Genomic DNA, 21013 nt, shown 5'->3' with positions numbered 1-21013 from the left:
GTTTCCAGCCGTGCTGCTTGCTCACCATCATGATACTGCTTTACTTCTCTGCCATCTTTAAATTGCAGATAATACGTTTCACAGAGTGTAGGGAAGGATAATTAGTTAATGTTTATATAAAGTGTTTTGAGATCTTTGGACTGAAGATGCTAAATAACTCTACCACATGAGTAGAGTTTATTCATTACGTATTTACTTATTTATCATTCAGTGGATGATACCAGGGGGAGGGGTTTTACTGTTGAGTTAGTGATATCATGGAAGGTAGGGTTGGGAGATTGGTGATGCAGTAGGCCTGATATATAAGCAAACAAGGCTGTTTAAGTAAGACTCATCCTGCTCTCATTCAGGTCAATGGAAAATCCTCCATTGATGTGACTGGTGAAGGGTCAAGCCCACAGAGCTCTTCCAAGACCCTGTCTTATCTAATTTTCTAACAGACCAAAATCATTGAAGTGATTGACAGAGCCCTAAAGTAAACTAACCAAAACCTCATGTCAGTGAAAGATCACAAAGCCATTGTATTTGACCCCAAACACTAATGAGCCAAACTTCTTCTTTAATAAACCAGGGATGGATTTTCAATACCAATATATTTTATCATCCACAGCAGTTGCAGAGTGGGAGTGGGATACAGAAAGAGACTGAGGGTCAGATCCTGACATCTTTAAAGTTAATGGCAAAATTCCCATTGATTTCAACGGGGCCAGGATTTCACTCTGGGAGTCAGGACTCTTGCCTTTCACTTCCTGCTCTGCCACCGATTCAGTGTGTGAACTTGCATCAGGCCTTTAGCCCATCTGTGCAAGGATGAGATCAATACTGACTTCAGGTGAGTTGTGAGGGAACTAAGGCTCATCAGATGCTCTGAGATCCTTATATAGAAAGTGCTATAGAAGTGCCAGGTGTTTATTATTACTATATCTGATGATTAATTAAACATGCATAAACATCTATGGAGGATTCTTTTGAGCTAATAAGGTAAAATCTGCATTACTAAGTCTAATACACTGTAGGAGGACTCTCTACCTCTTCCTTCTTTATCAATACAGGAGTTTTGTTGCAGAGTTCAATGTGTATGTCTGCACTATATATGGGAGTGTGCCCCCCAGCCTGGGTAGACAGACTTGCACTAGCTTGAGCTCAGTGTGGAAGCTGCAGTGTTGGCACAGGCTTGGGCTAGCCCTCTGAGCTTGGATCCAGCCTCCCCCAGTTCTGCAATGCCCACACTGCTATTTTTCATGCATTAGCATGAGTTTGTCTACTCAGGCTGGGAGGCATGTGCCCAGCTGCCAATATTTCACCCTAGGAATGGCGGGGATTTCACCCAAGGACATGCAAAGCATGAAATGCAGCAGTTCCATTGTATGGGGATGTGCAGGCCACAGGCGCAACTATATGTTGTGGAATTGTTGTTAAGTTGATGCAAAACTGGGTTTGTGGTTGGGTTGTAAACTAAATAGATACACTAGCCAAAAGCTCTGTGTAGGGGAAATTAAGCGGACCACGACTCTCGCGCAGTCCAAGGGTTGTGGAAGCAGCTGCAGAGTGATTGTTCTTCATGTTGAACAAAATGCTCTAACTTCCCTTGCCTCCACATAGGTCTCTTCAGTGGAACAAGGCTTTTACCCTATGATAGTATTGGAATGTTATTCCAGCCAAATTTAAAGAGTTAATACGTGATATTTCTTATTTCAAAATAATGTAAACCATTCTCCAGGTTAAAAGAATTTTTAGCTCTTAAAAATAAATTGGAAAAGAATATAGTGGAGAAATTCCTTTCATCCCCCAAGACAGCCACATGTTTCTAAGTTACTCTTACAATGAAGATTACACCTGAAGGTAATCAAAGACAGCTACCTGAGTTGCCCAGGCAGATTGGTAGTTGCCATTACAAAATGGGTAACTGAACACTCTATCCATATTTATAGGCACAAAGGTGGAATTTTCACAGGGAATTTAGGAGCCCATTTTAAAAAAATGTGTCCCTTAGTATAATGCACATATAGGTTGGACTTAAAGGGCCTAATTTTCAGCCCCTACTCAATCTCTACTGGTATGTATGGAGACACATAGTTGAGTCATACTTTGCAAATTATGCAATAGTCTTTAAATAGTCTAACACCTACACATGTGCAAGTGCATGTTTGACATCAGGCTTTTAGCATCTTGTGGGACTGGTCCTTTTAAAATCAGTGCTGTCAATCAAATGAAATATTTTGTAATGTATGCTGTTTGGACCATTTGCTGTTAGGAGCTTTCACTGTGCTGGGAAAGTGATACAGTGATTAGAACTGGCCAGAATACAATAGTTTGGTTTTGTAAAAATTTCAATGTTTCAGAGTATTTTTTTTTGTTTCATATTGGAATGAAACTGAGACCTTTCACATTTTTTCACAAAATCAGGCTGAGTAGAGACTTGAATCCAGGTCTCCCACATACCTGATAAGTGCCCTAGCCTCTGAGCAGGCTCTCTTTCTCTTTTCCCCCTGTTCCCTCCATCTTAGACCTGAGAATTTTTCCATCAAAACTGATTTTTCCACAAAAATTTCAATTTCAACAAATTCGCATTTTCAGATGAAAAAATGTTTTATCGAAAAATTCCCAGCCAGCTCTCTCTCTCACTGTCTCTCTCTCTCTCTCTCTCTCTCTGTCCATATAAACACTATCAAGTAAGCTTTTTCCTGGGCAAAGGATAAATTTTCTACTAAGGCATTTTTGCTTGAGATTGTGCTACACAACATCAAAAATGAACATGTTAAATTAATTTTCACTTACAATTGCTTCACTTAAAGAGTAACCCATAATTCTCACAATATGCAGTTGATCTTAATGTTTTCCTGTCTTCTAATGGACAGTAATTGAGAGGGATCCATCATCTAAATTATACCCTAGTGTAGAACATCACTTAGAAAAATGGTGCTATAAACTGGAATCTCTATGGTAAAAATCAATCTGTGGAAGCTTGTTAGTTTAAAGGAAAGATTTGTACATGCTGTAACTCCCTTTTGGTAGGGCTGTACATATAATTACCTTTACAATGTTTACATTAATATGTGGCATTCAAGTTCACCCCCTTTTCCATACGTAATAATGACAGTAAGATATGTATTACTGTGGTTTTTTCCCAGGGTCAGTCTCTTAGGATCTTGTTCTGTTCCCACTGGCGTCAACAGTAGTTTTTCCATTGACTTCACTCGGAGCAGGATGAAGCCTTTTAATGCATAGTTTGTAGCATTCATTTTTAAGACCTTATTTTAAAAACAAACCGAAACAAAAAAGGAAGAAATGCGGGGTGGGAGGGGAGAAGAGTGTGTGTAAGGCTTCAGACTGATGGCCCTGGAAGTTAAAGCCGATTAGCAGAATAAAGATAATGGATTTCAAGAAGTCAGACTTTAGCAAATTCAGGGAGCTAGTAGGTAAGATTCCATGGGATGCAAGTCTAAGGTGAAAAACAGTTTGAGAGAGTTGGCAGTTTTTCAGAGAGACATTGTTAAGGGCACAAGAGCAAACTTCCGCACTGCATAGGAAGGATAGGAAGTATGGCAAAGGACTACCCTGGCTTAGTCAGGAGATCTTCAGTGCTCTGAAATTCAAAAAAGAGTTCTACAAAAACTGAAAATTAAGTCTAACGACAAAAGATGAATATAAACAAATAACAACATGTAGGGACAAAATTAGAAAGGCCAAGGCACAAAATGAGATTAAACTAGCTAAAGGGTAACGAGAAGACATTCTACAAATACATTAGAAGCAAGAGGAAGACCAAGTACATGGTAGGCCCATTACTGAATGGGAGAGGGTCGGAGAGACAATAACAGAAAACATGAAAATGGCGGAAGTGCTAAATTAAGGTAAGTAGCGATGGTACATCTGACATTATGAACAGCACTGAAAATGAAGTAGGATCTGAGGCTAAAATTGGGAAAGAGCAAGTTAAAAATTACTTAGACAAGTTAGATGTCTTCAAGTCATCAGGACCTGATGAATGACATCCTAGAATACTCAAGGAGCTGACTGAGGAGATATCTGAGCCATTAGTGATTATCTTTGAAAACTCATGGAAGACAGGATTCTAGAGGACCGGAAGAGGGCAAATATAGTGCCAAACTAGAAAAAGGGGAATAAGGACAATGCAGGGAATTACTCACCAGTCAGTTTAAGTTCTATACCCAGAAAGATAATGGCACAATCAATTTGCAAACACCTAGAAGATAATAAGGTGATAAGTAACAGTCAACATGGATTTGTCAAGAACAAATCATGTCAAACCAGCCTAATAGCTTTCACTGATAAGGTAACAATCCTTGTGAATAGGGGCAAACAGTAGATGTGGCATATCTTGACTTTAGCAAGTCTTTTGATACTGTCTCATGTGACCTTCTCATAAACAAACTAGGAAAATATAGCCTAGATGGAGCTACTATAAGATGGGTGCTTAACTGGTTGGTAAACCATTTCCAGAGAGTAATGATCAGTGGTTCACAGTCAAGCTGCAAGGGCATAACTAGTGGGGTCCCACAGGGGTCAGTCCTGGGTCTGGTTCTGTTCAGTATCTTCATCAATGGTTTAGGTAATGGCATAGAGAGTACACTTTTAAAGTTTGCCAATGATACCAAGCTGGGAGGGGTTGCAAGTTCTTTGGAGGATAGGATTAAAATTCTAAATGATCTGGACAAACTAGAGAAACTGTCTTAAGTAAATAGGATGAAATTCAATAAGGACAAATGCAAAGTACTCCACTTAGGAAGGAAGAAACAATTGCACACATACAAAATGGGAAATGACTGCCTAGGAAGGAATACTGTGGAAAGGAATTTGGTGGTTATAGTGGATCACAAACTAAATATGAGTCAACAGTGTAACACTGTTGCCAAAAAAGTAAACATTATTCTGGGATTTATTAGCAGGAATGTTGTAAGCAAGACACAAGAATTAATTCTTCTGCTCTATTCCATGCTGATAAGGCCTCAGCTGGAGTAATGTCTCCAGTTCTGGGCAGCACATTTCAGAAAAGATGTAGACAAATTGGAGGAAGTCCAGAGAAAAGCAAGGAAAATGATTAAAGGTCTAGAAAACATGACCTCTAAGGAAATATTGATAAAATTGGGTTTGTTTAGTCTGGAGAAGAGAAGACTGAGAGGGGACATATCAGTTTTCAAGTACATAAAAGGTTGTTACAAGGAGGAGGGTGAAAAATTGGTCTTGTTAACCTCTGAGGATAGGAGAAGCAGCAATGGATGATTGCCAGAAGATAGGTGCCAACTTGCTTAGACTGAGGCAGCAGTGCACATGCTCAGAGGCAGAAACTTAGGCACCCTAGAGGATTGCAACAATGGGAATTTAGGTACCGAGGAACTTTAGGTGCCCTCAAGCTGAGGGGGCAGCTTAGCAGGGGTTTGGAGGATCTCAGTGAGGCAGTAGTAATGATATGTATAACTACTAGAGACTGGAAGAGGCCACAAACTCATTTCACAGAGGCTACTGAAATGCTGTTGTGGGGAAACAACTACACAATGGGACCCTGATCTCAGCTGGGGCCTCTATGCTGAAATACAAACAATGCCTAAGGAATTTATCCTAAAAACACCTTTGTTTTATTATCTCCATTTTATAGATGGGGAGCTGAGGCAACAGAGAGATTAAATGATTTCCCCAAAGTCACACAGGAAATCTGTGGAAGACCCAGGAATAGAACCTATATTACCTGCATCCCAGTCCAATACCATAACCAAGAAACCACCCTTCCTCCCCTCTTAAAAGCTCCTGGAGTAGAACTGGATGAATACTTCAAAATATTAATAATTTCCTTGAAAAAATATTGGGCAATTCATTTAAAAAACCAACAAACAAAAAAAACCACTCAGTAAATATCATCCTACCATCCCTAACCTTGAGGTATGACTTTAGCCAGCCATTTTTGTTACTGTGACCCTTTTGACCTGAGCAGTTAGCCAAATTCAGAGTGTTGCAGGTTGTTCCAGTTAGGAGGGCAAGCTGAAGATAGGTATTTTTTTGATGCAGGAATCTGCAAAGTCCTGTTTCCTCAAACACCAGTGGAACCAAACAATAGGAGAGTGTTTTTGCTTAGAGCCTCAAGCCTCGTTAGCCACCTTGTTCAGACCCAGAAGCCTCTCCTCAAGGATTCTGCCAGGTTTACACACTGTGCTTGTCTAGCCAGTGTCTGTTTGTCTCTCTCTGTCTCCTGCTTCTTTTATGCACCCACCCAAAACAATGCCCAGCCAAAGCCCTCCACATGGTTCAAATTACTGGGCAGTCTTACATGTGCCTTTGCTTTAGAAGGGGCTGCTTAGCTCTCTCACAGCTAACTGAAATGAAGAGCAGTGCCACACCCGCCAGCCTCAAAGACACTTCACCAAACCCATAACATGACAGTTGCTCTGAGGTGCATCTCTTTCTGAAAGACTGAATATTCTTTTTTTGGTAAGCAAAATACAAAATTCCCAGATTGCCAACTGTAGTGAATTTTCCTGGTTCTCTCTGTTTTCAATGATAACTGATGTTTTAAGCAGTTTTGTAATGGTCTTATACAGCATGGAGATGAGAATAATTGATTGCATCTTTATTGGAAAAAACTTTGTCCTATAAAAGCTTTTCTTCTTCCTTAGTGTTTTACACAAAGCCTGGCAAAGTCTAGTGTGGTTCTTCTTCTTTCCACTTAAGTATTCATCCTCACAGACTATGATATCACAACTCATTAATCAGGCTGGACTGAATGAGATCAGAATGTGGGCTAATGCCAGTGCTCCTGTTGTCTGATTCATCAGGTGATTTTATCAGTGTGGTCACAAAAAATGTATAAATAGGAACAGCATTCTATATTTCATCCTTAATTTAAATGTTTCACTGCAACATGGAGTCAGATCCTGAGAAGTGCTGAGCATTCACAGTATGTCCAGTGAAGTTAGTTGGGCCCAAAGGTGGCAGTTGTATAAAGGTGATATCTCTTCAATGGTTATGTTTAAAGGCATAATACAGGAGGATGTGCAAGTGTGGGGAGGAATAGGGTGCAACATGCCTTTTCCCTGCTTTGCACCTCCATGCAGAGGCCAACACATTAGTAGTTTCTATGCTTCCTGCTGCTAGTGCCTCAGAGGGGGCAGATTGGTTTCAACCTATTCTACACACCGGCTGGCAGCGCTATCTAGCTGCAGGGCAGAAAGCCAAATGTTTCTTAAAATCAGGGACAGAAAATGTTCCTCACGTGAATTAATAAATAAACCATCAGCTCAAGGTTTTGCACCTAATATGGGACACGTTATTGGCTCCAGAGCATTAGACATGACTGTCTATAGGCTTTTTAACACAGCATTAAGGATAACTATTGGCACCTTTAAAAATAAATCATTGCAACAGGAAAGCACCAGCTGTTTGAAAGAACATTTACTCATTTAGTCCACATCTTTCTTTCACCACAGAATCGTAGAAATCAGAGAAGGAAAAGATCTATTAGATGATCTAGTCCCTGCCCCTGCCAGGTTGTTCACTCGAGTATATTCTTAGGGTTTTTTTTGTTCATTCCAGTTTGAATGGCTTCGATGAATGGGATTCCATCACTTCCCCAGGGAGATAATTTCACTCTAATAGACCTTCATGCTAGGAAGGTCGTCCAACCCCCCTGCCCAGATATACACTTTAAATTTACCTTTGTTCAAGGTCAGATCTGAAGTGATGCAGTAAGGGATAAGAGTTAAGGGCTGAATCATGTCCTAGCTAGTATGGTGATGCAAGAAGGTTAAGGGCATGCAAGACAGTCCTGCGTAACCATAGGTAACAGTGCATCAAGGGAAGCAGGCTGTGCCATGCTAGTGCCTCAGGGAACAAATGTTGCAATATGTATTGACGGGGCACAATTTAGTCCCTCCCTGGAGCAATGGGGAGAAGGAAATTGTGATTCCTGCAGTCAATCTAATTTAGGGTGACTGGACATTCCAATGTTAGGGCTTTGGTTTATATAGGAAACTTACTGTCTGGGCACCCTACTCTCATTTCTGGGCAGCTCCAGGGGCAGTGTGTCTATGCACTGGCCTTACACTGAACAGATTGCAGTGTTGTAATCAAGCACTAAGGTAGGGCAGAGCGAATAGTGAAAAAACGGATCATAAGTAATCATGTGAATTAGAAAGCAAACTTCCATTCGATTAGGGTGACCATATTTTCCTATGCTGAATATGGGGTGAGCTTGGGAGACATATGCCTGCATGCAGGGCTACGCCTGAAAACTGAACTCTGGGTACTTGGCAGCAATATTCCTAAGTTTGTCTCTGTTCATGGTAGCTCTAATTAAGGACTAGATTAGTCCCTTAGGTCCCTAGCTAAAGCAGTTACTTTGGGGCAAGAAATACTTCCTGTTGCCAAATCAGGAGTTCCTGCCAGTTTTTAATCTACAGTTGGGTTTTATAGAATAAAAATGTGGCTTTAGAATTTTTAGAATTAATTTATTTAGTCTGTGCCGGCTCCCTGAGTCTCTCTATGAAGAGAGGTACCTCAGAGGCAGAAGCCGTATAATTTGGGTAGTAAAATTCTACATGACCAGCTTAGGTTAGCAGGTACCTTGACCAAGACCATCGGACCTCTCCTGCAATTGCTGAGGAAAGCGGGCAGGATCTGAACTTGAGAATCACCTACATTATGGAGTTTATGAGTGCACCAACCCTTGTGTAGGTAATTGGGTCCATTGTTTTTAAGATACCAGTCCACTGATTGTGTTCTAAAGCTGACTGTGTGGGATAACTTGCTCCTTCTACTACTGAATATACCGCCCTCACCAGCCAGCCAGGACCCCAACTGTCACATTCTGGGGTGCGATTCAGACCAGTGAGAGGTTGTCATTGCTTGTACTCTAACTGAGTGTCCCAAAATGCTGCTGCTACTTTGTGGATCCCCAGCCTGTAACGTTAGAAATGTTTACAAAGAAATAAAAAAAAAACCATGCATCTAAAAGTCTAAAATTTAACCTAGCAAGGCACAGGCTTTGTTCAAGATGGCTTTTCTTACCTGCACACTTCCAGCAAGATGGCTGACTCCTCACCTTCAGTCAGGATCTCCTCCAGAAGCCCAAAGTGCTGGTTCCTTTGTTATCTTAGGTGAAAGAGATAACTTGGGGTTTTCTGCACATTTCTTTTACAGTCTAATGAACCTCTGAACTGGATTCTTCTGAAGGTTATCCCTCAAAGTAAAGTTTACTCAATCTATGAGGAAGACAACATGGAATCTGGTGGTGAAGGAAGCTCCACGTTGTTTTTTTCCACGGCTGGTGTTTGCTAAAATGCAAATTGTTCTGTTTGCTGAAATCTTCTCCCCTTGTTAGTTTGACATCCCTGTTTACTGCTTATATGTAAACCGAGGTAAACCCACATTTCTTTGTTTAGATAGATCTGTTGTAACATCTTGTCCTTGGAAAGACTGTTTGGTCTTGAACGTATGCTAATAATGTCATCTGGGGGGATTTGTAACTTTATATATAATGTTGCTACATACATTTCATCATAATATTATTGGTCAGTGAGTTATTAATTTTCAAATTATACCTCACAAGGCATATTTTGTCCCATGATTATTACCGCAGTGTAGTGGGTGTGAATACAGGGGTGTTACGGATCACATACCAATAGGACATTAAAGTCTTATTGACCTCTGGCATAAGTTATGGGGTTGGGCACCAGCGACCCAAACACTACCTGTTTGCATTGTTGGTTAATATTTACCATTTATTTAATACAATTACCTGGCTCTATGTCTCTCTGTTATTCCTTGGGAGTCTACATATGTCAGATATCTTGGTCAGACTTAGATGGTAGTTAGCACCAAAGCAGCACCTCTAGTACTTTTGCCAGGAAGGAGCTCAGGAAGTGAAGGCACTACCAAGTTATTGTGTATCAGAACAAGACAAAGAAAACACTCAGCTGAGTCTGGAGGCAGGACCCAAAAGAACCCAAACCTATTTGTCAAACCCATAAGAAGAGAGGTGCCAGAGGAGGTGACCGGGTAGGATGAGGCATTACATATATAAGTAATTAAATCAGGGAACACAAGCAATAACATGGCTTACTGTGCTACCTCTCCCTACGTATCTGTCCTTGTTGACATCTTCTCTCTTCTCAAGGAATGCCAACCTTGATGACCATTAGTCCATTTCTCCTACTGCTATCTGTGTTTTCCCCATGCATCTCCTTTCCTAAAGACCATTTCTACCTTGACATCTGCAGGAAACTAGCTAACTAAAAACAGCTAAGTAGAGGGATTATGGGGAGAAATGGCACATATGACGAAATAATAATAAAATCTAAAACTAAAATTAAAAATGAAACCATCGAGGTGTTGGCCAACTCATCACCTTGACCACTTTGCTTGTATGTTGTACCCTTTTACTCCATCCTTGTCTTTTCAGATTCTAAACTCTTTAGGCTAGGGACTGTCTATTTTAAAATATCTGTACAGTGCTTAGCATACACTATAGGGACTGTAGCTCATTCTCTTCTCTTTCCCAGTTCAACATTATCTCTAAATGTTTGGACACTGTGAGCATTCAGAGGTCCAAGTCTACACTCACTGAGGTAAATAGAAGTAATCTGGGTTTACATTGATTTAAATTAGAGTTGAATTTGGCCCAAATTTTAGTAAAATGTTCTTTCTAAAACATCACAATGAAGTCAGTGCTCTCATTGTTTCCTGCTGGGTCTTTATTTGCATGTTAATGGCAGATTATTGCTGTCTTTTCCAGTGTACTTCCCAGGAGACGGTGTATTTTTATTGATTAGTTCCTCTTCATTTAATATTTAAATGGATATTTTCAAATTGGTGTAAAATTATAATAGTGTGTTTGCTCAAGGCACTTAACTGTGATATTAGCAGAATCTTACAAGTCTGCTAATTATGCATGCTTTGTACAGAAGAGTTTGAAGACTGCAATGCAGACCTACAATAAGGTCTCAGTCATAAAAATAGAAAAAATGCTCACGGAAAAATTTGATTTCAGCCTTTTTATCTTATGTAGATGCCAATGGAGGTAGCATTAAAAATATCTATATAAACTGATGCAGGAAGAAAATAAAATCAAATGTTCCTTATCTACCACACAAGTGATTTAAAAAAAAAATCAGATGAAGGTCATATGATGGTCAAATTCAGTTTTTCCTTCTCTCAATTCTTTCTCTCTGATGTTGGAAATGAAGAAATTTTCTTCTGTGCATTGGTGAATTGGGGTGGAAGTTGCTTAAGAAAACGACCTTTTATTAGGCAAGCATACGCTTACTGCATGAATAACACAGGAAGCTTTCGCTAACAGTATATACACTTTGATGAATGGGTTGCAGCTATACCACTTGGGCTGTGATCTTATCAGAACACATAAAGCTAATCAGGCTTGATGTGTATCAAAATGCAAAGTGTTCAAGGAAAGTCTAGGTTGTTACAAGAGTGGAATTTGGTAATTCAGCACATGGCACCTTATCTATCTTGTGTGTGTTTGTGTATCTATCTATTCTATATATTGCCTTTCATTGTTATATCTGTGTTTTTTTTTCCCATCCTTACTGACCCAAAGACTCAACATGGAGTTACAGGGCACTGTGTTGCTGGATGTGCTATGTATTGAATGTCTGGTGAAACTGAAATCCTTACCATAAAAGATGCCATACTGATTTTCACAAGAATTAATGGGATAGGATCTGGTGTCCTGGCTGAACTCAAACTGGATAACTACACTGGGTTTGCCTAAATTCAGTTCACTTCAATATGGCATTTTCTTCACTCCCTGTTTTAAGTTGAAATAAACATTATTGTACAATCACACAGTTTCTGCATTCTATCCCAGAGATGGCTGTCCTTCAGCGCTGATGAGTGAAGTGAATATTTTCTATAGAGTTTGTAAAGTGCCCTGGAATCTTTTGGGAGAAAAGGCACTATTCATAAATGATCTTCTGTCATGTGATTTTAAAAAAACAGCAGTGTTAGATGTCCAAATCTAGGTTGGCAATCTAGTTGATTGTTTAAGGTGATATGGAGTGGGTGGTAGAGATACCACTGGGATATGATTGCTTGGAACACTGATCAAGTGTGAGCACAGCACCATTGTAAACCCGGTACGGGCTGGCTGATCCTGAGGGTGATTGGGCCCAGTATGGAAGGAAGGTGATGGAACTACATTCATGCTTTTTGAGGTGCAGAACCTCTTTGAGGTAGATGGGAGGGAAGCATTTCTTGAGGGCAAGGACACCACCAGATGTGTCTCTGTTCTGGAGGAGGTGCGAGGTGAGTGAAGCTCCTTGTAGGCTCTCCTTGTGCATTTGTGATGGACACCATCTTGACTGACTCATCTGGGACTGAAGTGTGGACCTTCAGAATTAAAAGCATGAGTTGCTACAGCTTGAGTTAAAGAACCAAGGCTCTGTAGTTGAGGGCTGTAACAACACATGTCATCTGTGGATTGGCACAGAGTGGGACCTGTAATGCACACCCACCCACACCAGTAATTCACACATTTACAAAGGAGTCAAGTACAAGTTTAAGTTTTGTAAAGAACAACAAAGTCTGACTTATCATAAGAAAAGCCAAGAAATTAGTGCACATGCTGAAATCCTGCTCTAGCCTGGCATTGCAGCACAAAACCACACGTTGCTTAGAGATGCTGAAAATAACTAGGGATGGGTTAAAAATGAAGTTTTAGCCTTAACTCTGCATTTCCTGACTGTTGTTGGCTTAAGGCAGGCCCTTAATATTGTTTTAATATAGTTTTGGTGTGTAAATTGCATCAAAGCAGGTTATATATTGATCAATTAAACCACAAAGCTCTAGAGGTAAGTGTCTACTGAGAAATGTCAGAACTCCAGTTCATATGTGTATTGATAGGCACAAGATGTCACTATTGTGCTTACTGCAGAGAAAACAGTTGTGTTGAAATTTTAATGCCCATAATGTTTAGCCTTTCTAGACTATGGTAAACTAATGAAAGAGCCTGCTCCAGGACATAAATCTCTACACGTTGTAACAAACCTTAGATGAGATAAATCAAGGTTTTCAATCAATCCACTCTTCAGTCATTCTTTCCAGCAGCACAGAAAATATGGTCCACGTTGTTCTTAGACTTCGGTAGTAAGACGATGTTTAACATCAGTGTAAGAGATTAATAATGACAAGTTATATTGTAGAGAACGTAAAAGGGTGTTTAGACTGAAATATTAATATGTGGACTGATATAAAACTCAATAATAGATGCTATAAATCTGTGATAAAATCTACTGGATTCTGCATTACATAAGTTAATAATGTAGGCCAACATATTCAAAAAGTAGTCTGCAGTTTCAAAATATGGAAATTTAATGTAGAAAGATGAGATAATCTGTGATTGCACAATATATTATATTCTGAAAAATTTCACAGAAAATGTGTTGTGGGCATGGTAATATATGCAGTAATTATTTTTCTTTTTACTTTCATAGACTGTCTTTCTGCTTTTGAGGAGTTATGCTTCTTTTTCTCAACATATCTCCATCTAAAAATAAAGCTGGATGATTATTTGCAATGAACAATATATTAGTTGAATTTATCCTGTTTCTGTTCATGAATTATCCGTGGATAGACTTTGACCACAAATTTGGTCATTGTTTGAAATTATTTATTCAAATACATTCCAGTCTATGGACTACTCTTGCACTAGAAGTAAAATTTTGAGTATTTGGCATTTGTGTGATGGCTCACCTAAGTCACATGGTATTTTGTTTCTGTTCCCAGACTGGATGACTCAGAAAATCACAAAAAGCTCTTCAGTTGGCTGGGTAGATACTTCAGGCACAAATACCTATTTGGTCGAATAGCCATGACTGTTCAAGGGAAGCAAACAAGAGAGGGCTGTGAATACCATTGAAATAAATTATGGAATGATGTGGAAGAAATTTAGGCTACCTCTGCACAGAGGTGGATTAAGATTTATTGGGGCCCCGGCCACAAAGAAGATTTGGAGTCCCCATCCCACCTCCCGCCACGGGGCTCTTCCCCTTCCCCAGGCCCTGCCCCATGGCCTGGCCAGAACCCCAGCTGTGGTAAGAGCTGTGCAGGGGGCTTGGGCTGCTGTGTGGAGCCCTGGACCCTGGACCCTCTACCTGATGTGGGCAGTGTTCTGCTCTTGAGCTCCCTGGCCCCCCGGGGCTCCCCGCAGTTGCCCATACTCCTTGGGTGGCTCTTATTATAGCCTAGGGGGTGACCATATGACCCATTTTGGCTGAGACAGTCCCCTTTTTAAGTCCTGCCCTGGATGTCCCCACTTTTTTTGGCAAAACGATCACCAGTTGGCAAGAGCAAACAGGACAAATGCCCACTTTTGCCAAAATGGGCTGAGGGGAAGGGGCAAATGCCATGCCTCAGGCTAGCCCCATGTGTGGGAGAAGTAGGACTCGGGGAATGGCTCAGACTGAGTCCAAGCATGGGTGGGGGGAAGAGGGCAGGCGAAGAGAAGGGCTCCAGTGAGCAGCTGGGACAGCTCTGTGCTCACCACCACCACTGCTGGGCTCTGGCTTCTGGCCTGGCCAGGGGAGTGGGGCCTCAATGGCAAGAGGAGGAGCAGGGCAGAGGGGCCCTGGGTGGGGGCAGCGGAGGAGCAGGGACCAGGACCAGAGTCATGGTGATCCTGACGGGGCTCCCAAATTGGTCGGGGCCCCTTGACACAGGACCCGTTGGCTCATGCTGTAATCTGCCGCTCCATCTACACTACAGCACTTACATGCAGCTGCGCCACTGTAGCGCTTGTGGTGGAGACACTCTAAGCGGACGGGAGGGGAGAGAACTCTCCCATTGGCCTAATAACTCCTGTCTCACGGGGAGGTGGTAACTATGTTGGTGGGAGAAGCTCTCCCACTGACACAGCTCTGTCTACACCAGTACTTAGGTTAGTATAACTTATGTTGCTCAGGGAGGTGAATTATTCCTACCCTGAGTGACGTAAAATTATACCCAAGTAACCTATAGTGAGGAGATCCTGCAGAGGTTTCCTTTGTGAAACCCTCTCCCTACCTGCGGTTTTTCCACAAATTGCATGCTCTAGGCTTTATATATTATGGACCAGAAACTCAGCAGGTGTACATCAGTGGAGCTCCATCCATTTTTAAATTTCAGCTACCTCAATTCTTGTCATCAGCAGAGGATATGAACCTATAAAATTATACTGAACAACCCACTGGGCAAATTTTACACTGTTGCATCAAAGTAAATCTAAAATAACTCATTCAGTGGCATTACCGTGGAGTTGCACCAACATAACTAATAATAGAATCTGGCCCTCTAGATTTGCAATACTCCTGCATCAAGTGCATTCATTTACATCAGTGCAAACTGGATGTAAAGTGCTACCAGATCAGAATGGTGGTGTTCTATGATCATTTTTGATGGATGTAAATGACTAGGATAGATCCAAGGAAAGAATGAATCAGGGCCATAGACTTTATCTGTGAAAGAATCTTACTAAAAGACGAGCAAACTAAAAACTGAAAGATTTGACCTTTTTTTATTCTGTCTTTGTTTGGGTAAAGCTCCCATTGAAGTTTATTGAATTATCATAATCAACCTTTCTGTTACTTTTTAAGATGACTCTAATAAAATAAATTTCATAATAGTATATAATTTATGAAGATAAGGGATTGTATTTTCTACTTTCTAAAAAGTTTTGCATGCACAGGCAAACTGTTGGCAATGCATATTTACAGTGAAAATTACTTCCATTAACATTATTTTAAAGTCATATAAATTATGAGTTCTACTTTGGTCTTAAAGATTTAGCTTATTTTCAGAGTAAAACCATTTGAGAAGTTACTTCAGTACTTCTCAGCTTATGAAAAGAAAGGATCCTGTTTTTTTTCCCCTAAGGACATTTTACAGTGCACAATAGGTAACTGCACTAAATCATTATAAATTGGAAGGTTTCTGCAATATCAGCAGTGGAGGGATTGGGAATTAATGGTTATGGGATGGATATTTTTCACTAGTGCTTGGCAAAAGAAGAGGGTATTGCTCATTATTAATTTAGAGCAGGGATTGCCAACTGAGGGCCACGTTGGTAGACTGGAGAAGCTTGAGGAGCTAATTTGCATGAAATCCAGCAGGTTACAGCAGTCGCCATCTTAACTGTGAAGGTGCAGCCTATTGAGGTTATGGATCCCAGAATGTAATACAACAGAATGCAATGCGTCTTTATCCAAGAGACTTTACTCTGGGAGCAAGATGACGCATCGCATGCTGGGACTTGTAGTCTATGCTGGCCAAGCCTCCATATTAAAAATAAGAATGGCAGTATTGTTGAGCTCCCTGGGTTGAAATTGGCCCACAAGACACCGGGCCACCTCTGGCTTAGTGAAAGATTCTGGGCTTGGTATTGCTCCATATGAAGTCAATGGAAGAAAATTCCTATACATTTTTAGATTTCAACTGCCTCAATTCTTCTACATGCTTTAGTAGTGGATCTGAAGCCAGTTCTATAAGTGTGACCAAGAAACCCCCAGTAAACTGGGCAAATGAGGGTAAAAACATGTAGAAGTTTTGGCACAATGTACAATGCATTTTGGACAGATTAGAAAATACTCTGCTAATTAGGGGAATTCCAGTAGTGTGCAGGAAACATTTTTTAATAACCCACAATTATGTTGGGTCTCGTGTAAAGCTATTTGTTTGGCTGCCAAAATGTTTTATGGTGTTATGCCAGCTGTAATGTTATCAGTGCACAAGCTGAAAAACTTTGATGCTTGATGAGTTCACATGATAGGAACACAAAGACAAAAGACCTTGAAAACCTCAACATGAATGATTAAGGTAAATAGACACACTGTTCTGGAATCTAATTGAAACATAAGTAACTTTTGGGCATTATATAATTATCTAACAATTCACATTCTAGAAAGTAGTCAAATATCCTTAAAGATACAGTGCTTTCAGGAGCTGCCTATAAAGGTAACTGATGGAGAGCTTGGGTTTTGCCATCCATTTCATTTTAAGATATGGTAGGAGTCAACTTTTAATACACACACTCTATGCACTAAAAGTTGACTCCTACTATGCCTTAAAATGAAATAGAAGGCAACTCCCAGGTTCTCCATCAGTTACCTTTATAAGCAACTCCTAAATATATGTGCGCGTACATGCGCATACCAACTTTTTAGAATCGTGAGGATCGTGTGGGTAAGCAATTCAGTCAACTTAAAAATATTAGTGGTACTTTAGGCCTTTTTGGGGCCCTTGAATAACTTCCTTCTTTTCTGCCTGTCTGTAGTTAAGTACATTATTTGTGGTGGGGCCAGCAGCAGTACAGTGGGTAGCAGAAACACCTTAAGACCCCCAAGAAGATCAGTAGAAAATGTGTGAAGGAAGAAGAGTGTATGTATGTCATCTTGATCTCTGGTAGCTTGAGGTGAAGGGGTTAACTGCCTTCACTCCGCATACTGGATGAAAGCATATTTCTTTATGAAATCACCTTACGCTTGGCACAATACAACCAGACTGTCTTCAAACCCCTTCTGCTACAGAAGCCCTTTTAATGGAAGTAATTCTTTCACTTTGGCTTAGAGGAGGAGGGCACTACTCACCATCCTCATCCTGTTTCTTCCTTGTGGCTTGGAGTATGCTGTGATGTTCCAACTTCGCCTCAGCCACGGAGAAATACTGATTTCCTTTCAAAATATAGGAAAATAAGGAAACCTATGTTAAATTTCACAGTCAAATCTGTATTTTGTTTATAGAGTCTATAATAAATTACATTTTTGAGAGACTGGGGCAAATCACAGATACGGTTACAATAGTGACTGATAAACCTTAACAGCATTGTCCAAATACCAAAACTTCCAAGTTAATATCTGAATTCAAATAATTTAAAATTCTCTCCAACCCCATAACCTTCCACTCCTTCAGTTTGCTCCTCTGACAAGCGTATTGCTCCTGCCACCTTCCTTTTCCGGGAAACCTCTCCCCACTCAAAGCCCCCTTGCCTTTACTGATAAAGTTAGAGAGCCAACCAGTTGCAGTAGCTTCTTTTTTCTGAGCTTTGCAAGGTACAATTCCATTCCTTCTCTGGCTGCCTGCTTTAGAGTTCATTGTCTATTGGATTATTTAGATATGTGATATCCAAATGTTTGGCCCAGAAGATTAGTACTAAGATCAATACTATCCAGTGATAGGTACCTGGTCCAAAGTTTTCAAACCTAAATGCCTAAAGTTAGCTACCTCAGTTCATATTTAGGGGCTTAATTAAAAGTGGGCTGATTTTCAAAGGCACCCACATTTCCTACTGACTTTATTGGGAGCTGCAAGATCTCAATATGTTTGAAAACCTGGCCACTTTTATCCAGGTGTCCTAGCATGGACTGAGGTAGCAAATTTGAATAGTTTATCACTAACACCTAAGCATCCTTGTGATGGGCACACTGGAAAAGCATAGCTATAGTATCATAGATAGATGTAGATCATTCATTGCTAGGTCACCAGAAGGATGGAAAAATTTTGATAGCTGGCTACAGGATTGAAAAATGAGGAAGTCTAGAAATAGGAGGAGTGGAGCAATGCACAGTGTTATTACCCGATACACAAAGATTTTGATTTCAGATGCTGAGGTCATGTGGGGAATAAAAAGGACATTGGATGTTATACCTACTAGGAAAAGAGCTGTGGAAAATAAAGTAAAAACTGAGCTGCGCGGGGGATGTTTAAGCCTGGGCTTAGGAGGACTGGTTTATATGCACTTTGGAATAATTTGGGGAAAAACTGCCGGGTGTGATTGTGATGACTATCAACATGACAGCTACTGAACCTGAAGGTGGCAGTTACAACTACGTGGGGTAACAAAGAAGTGGTTGTGCCTCCAGCCAGGGAGTAGCACTGTGCACAAACTCTAGGTAACCTGTACAAATAGGAACACTGCTCACAATAATACTATGCATACTATTTTATACGAATAACACATAGGTGGTAGCACAGGCTTTCAGCTACTAGCTGAAATGTAATCAGTCTGATCTTTCTGTTTGGTGCTTTTCACCACTGCAGTACAGTAGCTGAGGGCTTTTCCCCCACAGTCATTGTAGAAATTGTTGAAGATGCTTGAATTCATTTACCACTTTCTGAAAGGAATGCTCTTTATCATCACACAGATATGTTCAGTATAAGATATGTGGACAGTATAGAGGCTTTGGACTCAGTCTTTCAAGCTATAAAGTAAACATTGGAATCCAGTGCTTTTATAGCTCTGTAATTCATTCCACTTTCTACTTAAGCTTTCATCTTGATTGTAGTTTTAACACCCCTGCAGCTCCTGGCTACAGAGGGGCCACAGAAGGCTACCATGATTCTGCCTCATAGAGTATGGAGGTAGGAGGTCTTCAGGGAGGTAGGAGGCCTTCAGGGGATTCTGTAACCGCTGTGGGCCCTGAAACCAAGCTCTGTGATCAACGCACAAGTCATGGAGGGGTCTGCCATATGAATGGTGAGGGCATGGTGTCATGGTTTCTGATCTGCAGAGATCAGCTGGCCACAAACCCTGCATGGGAGAAAGGTGCAGCCAGTCACTACTCCAGCCTCTGACTTTGTCTGAGATGTTACCAAGATTACATATTACTGAAACTCTTGAGACTAAGTATTCAAGTTCAAGCAGTTAATCGCCTAGGACATCTGGCATGTTTGTAAACTTGCAGTAGCTATTTATTAAAACGTCTATAATTCTGGCATCCTTCTTACCCTGCAGATGAGAGGGAAATTTCAATCCAAGGGGGTTGCCACTATGTTGCAATAATTGTTCTTTTTTATGCATCAGTGAGGTTCTGTCAATCAAAAAGTTCAATGTCTTCATTATTCTGTAGGTGCATGTCATGCTTCAGGGAAACACTAGCAGGCTGAGTGTTAGGACTTGCCCAGTAACTGCAGTAGGGATAGCTTCACCAGGAATCAACAGTGGTTTATCTGTACTGCAGGCCTTTTCTTTTCTGGGACATCGAAACAACTTCTTAAGTTCAGAGACTCTTAACTAACATACTTAGACCAAATTCTGTTCCCTTGTATATGAATGTGCAGGTCCCATTGAAGTCAACAGGCACTCTGCCGGCATCTGAGATCAGAATCTGGCTCACAGTAAAATTTAAAGAGATATACACTGCATTTCAAATTTACTGTTGACTACTACAGATTTAAAAAAGAATGCCATTCTCAATCATTTCCATTGCTGCTCACAATCAGCAAATTTCTTTCTCATTTTTCATTGCTATATTTTCTGTATATAAGTTTAACAAGGGTATAGAAATTGAAATTAAACAATCTAACCACATGGTTTATCGTGGGTTTTGTAAGGTAATGTCAAGATATTTTACAAGCTTACAAAATTACATTTATTATGCTCAAATCATCTGGCAGACCATAAACACCCCTTAATATTTCTGTTAGAGGACTGCCTTTTTTTTTAAACCTTAATAGGAAATATGAGTTTGTCTGAAGAATAAGTGTATTAGCCTGGACATCTTTTCATTTTCCTTTAATTTGGCCTGTTTGGCCTTTAGGAGCTGTGCCTCCGACATCTGTTTTTTCTTTGCTGACACCATTCAGCCAAGTAATCAAGGAAAAATCTGCCACTACCTTTGACTGTGCATTCTCTCTCTCTCTCTCTCTCTCTCACACACACACACACGTTTGTGTGTGTTTGGATGTTACAAAGGCAAATAGAAGAAAATCTTCAGGAGCAGCAAAGCAATAATGAGAAAATAACCAGGGTGAAGGATGAAGAATAAACTAGTCCAAAATATATATCAGAATAATAAGGGGTAAATAAAGAAAAGGACCAAACAAAAGTGCAGTTCTAAAGAAAAGAAATATAAGGGCTTGTCTACATCAGAAAGTTGCAGCGCTGGTGAGGGAGTTACAGCGCTGCAACTTTGAAGGTGTACACATCTGCAGGGCACCACCAGCGCTGCAACTCCCTGTTTGCAGCGCTGGCCGTACTCCCGTTTTGTCTTGGGTGTAGAGGATCCAGCGCTGGTGA

Source organism: Gopherus evgoodei, chromosome 2 (genome assembly GCF_007399415.2).
Source record: "Gopherus evgoodei ecotype Sinaloan lineage chromosome 2, rGopEvg1_v1.p, whole genome shotgun sequence".
Lineage (NCBI taxonomy): Eukaryota > Metazoa > Chordata > Testudines > Testudinidae > Gopherus > Gopherus evgoodei.
Note: the sequence above shows the minus strand (reverse complement) of the source record.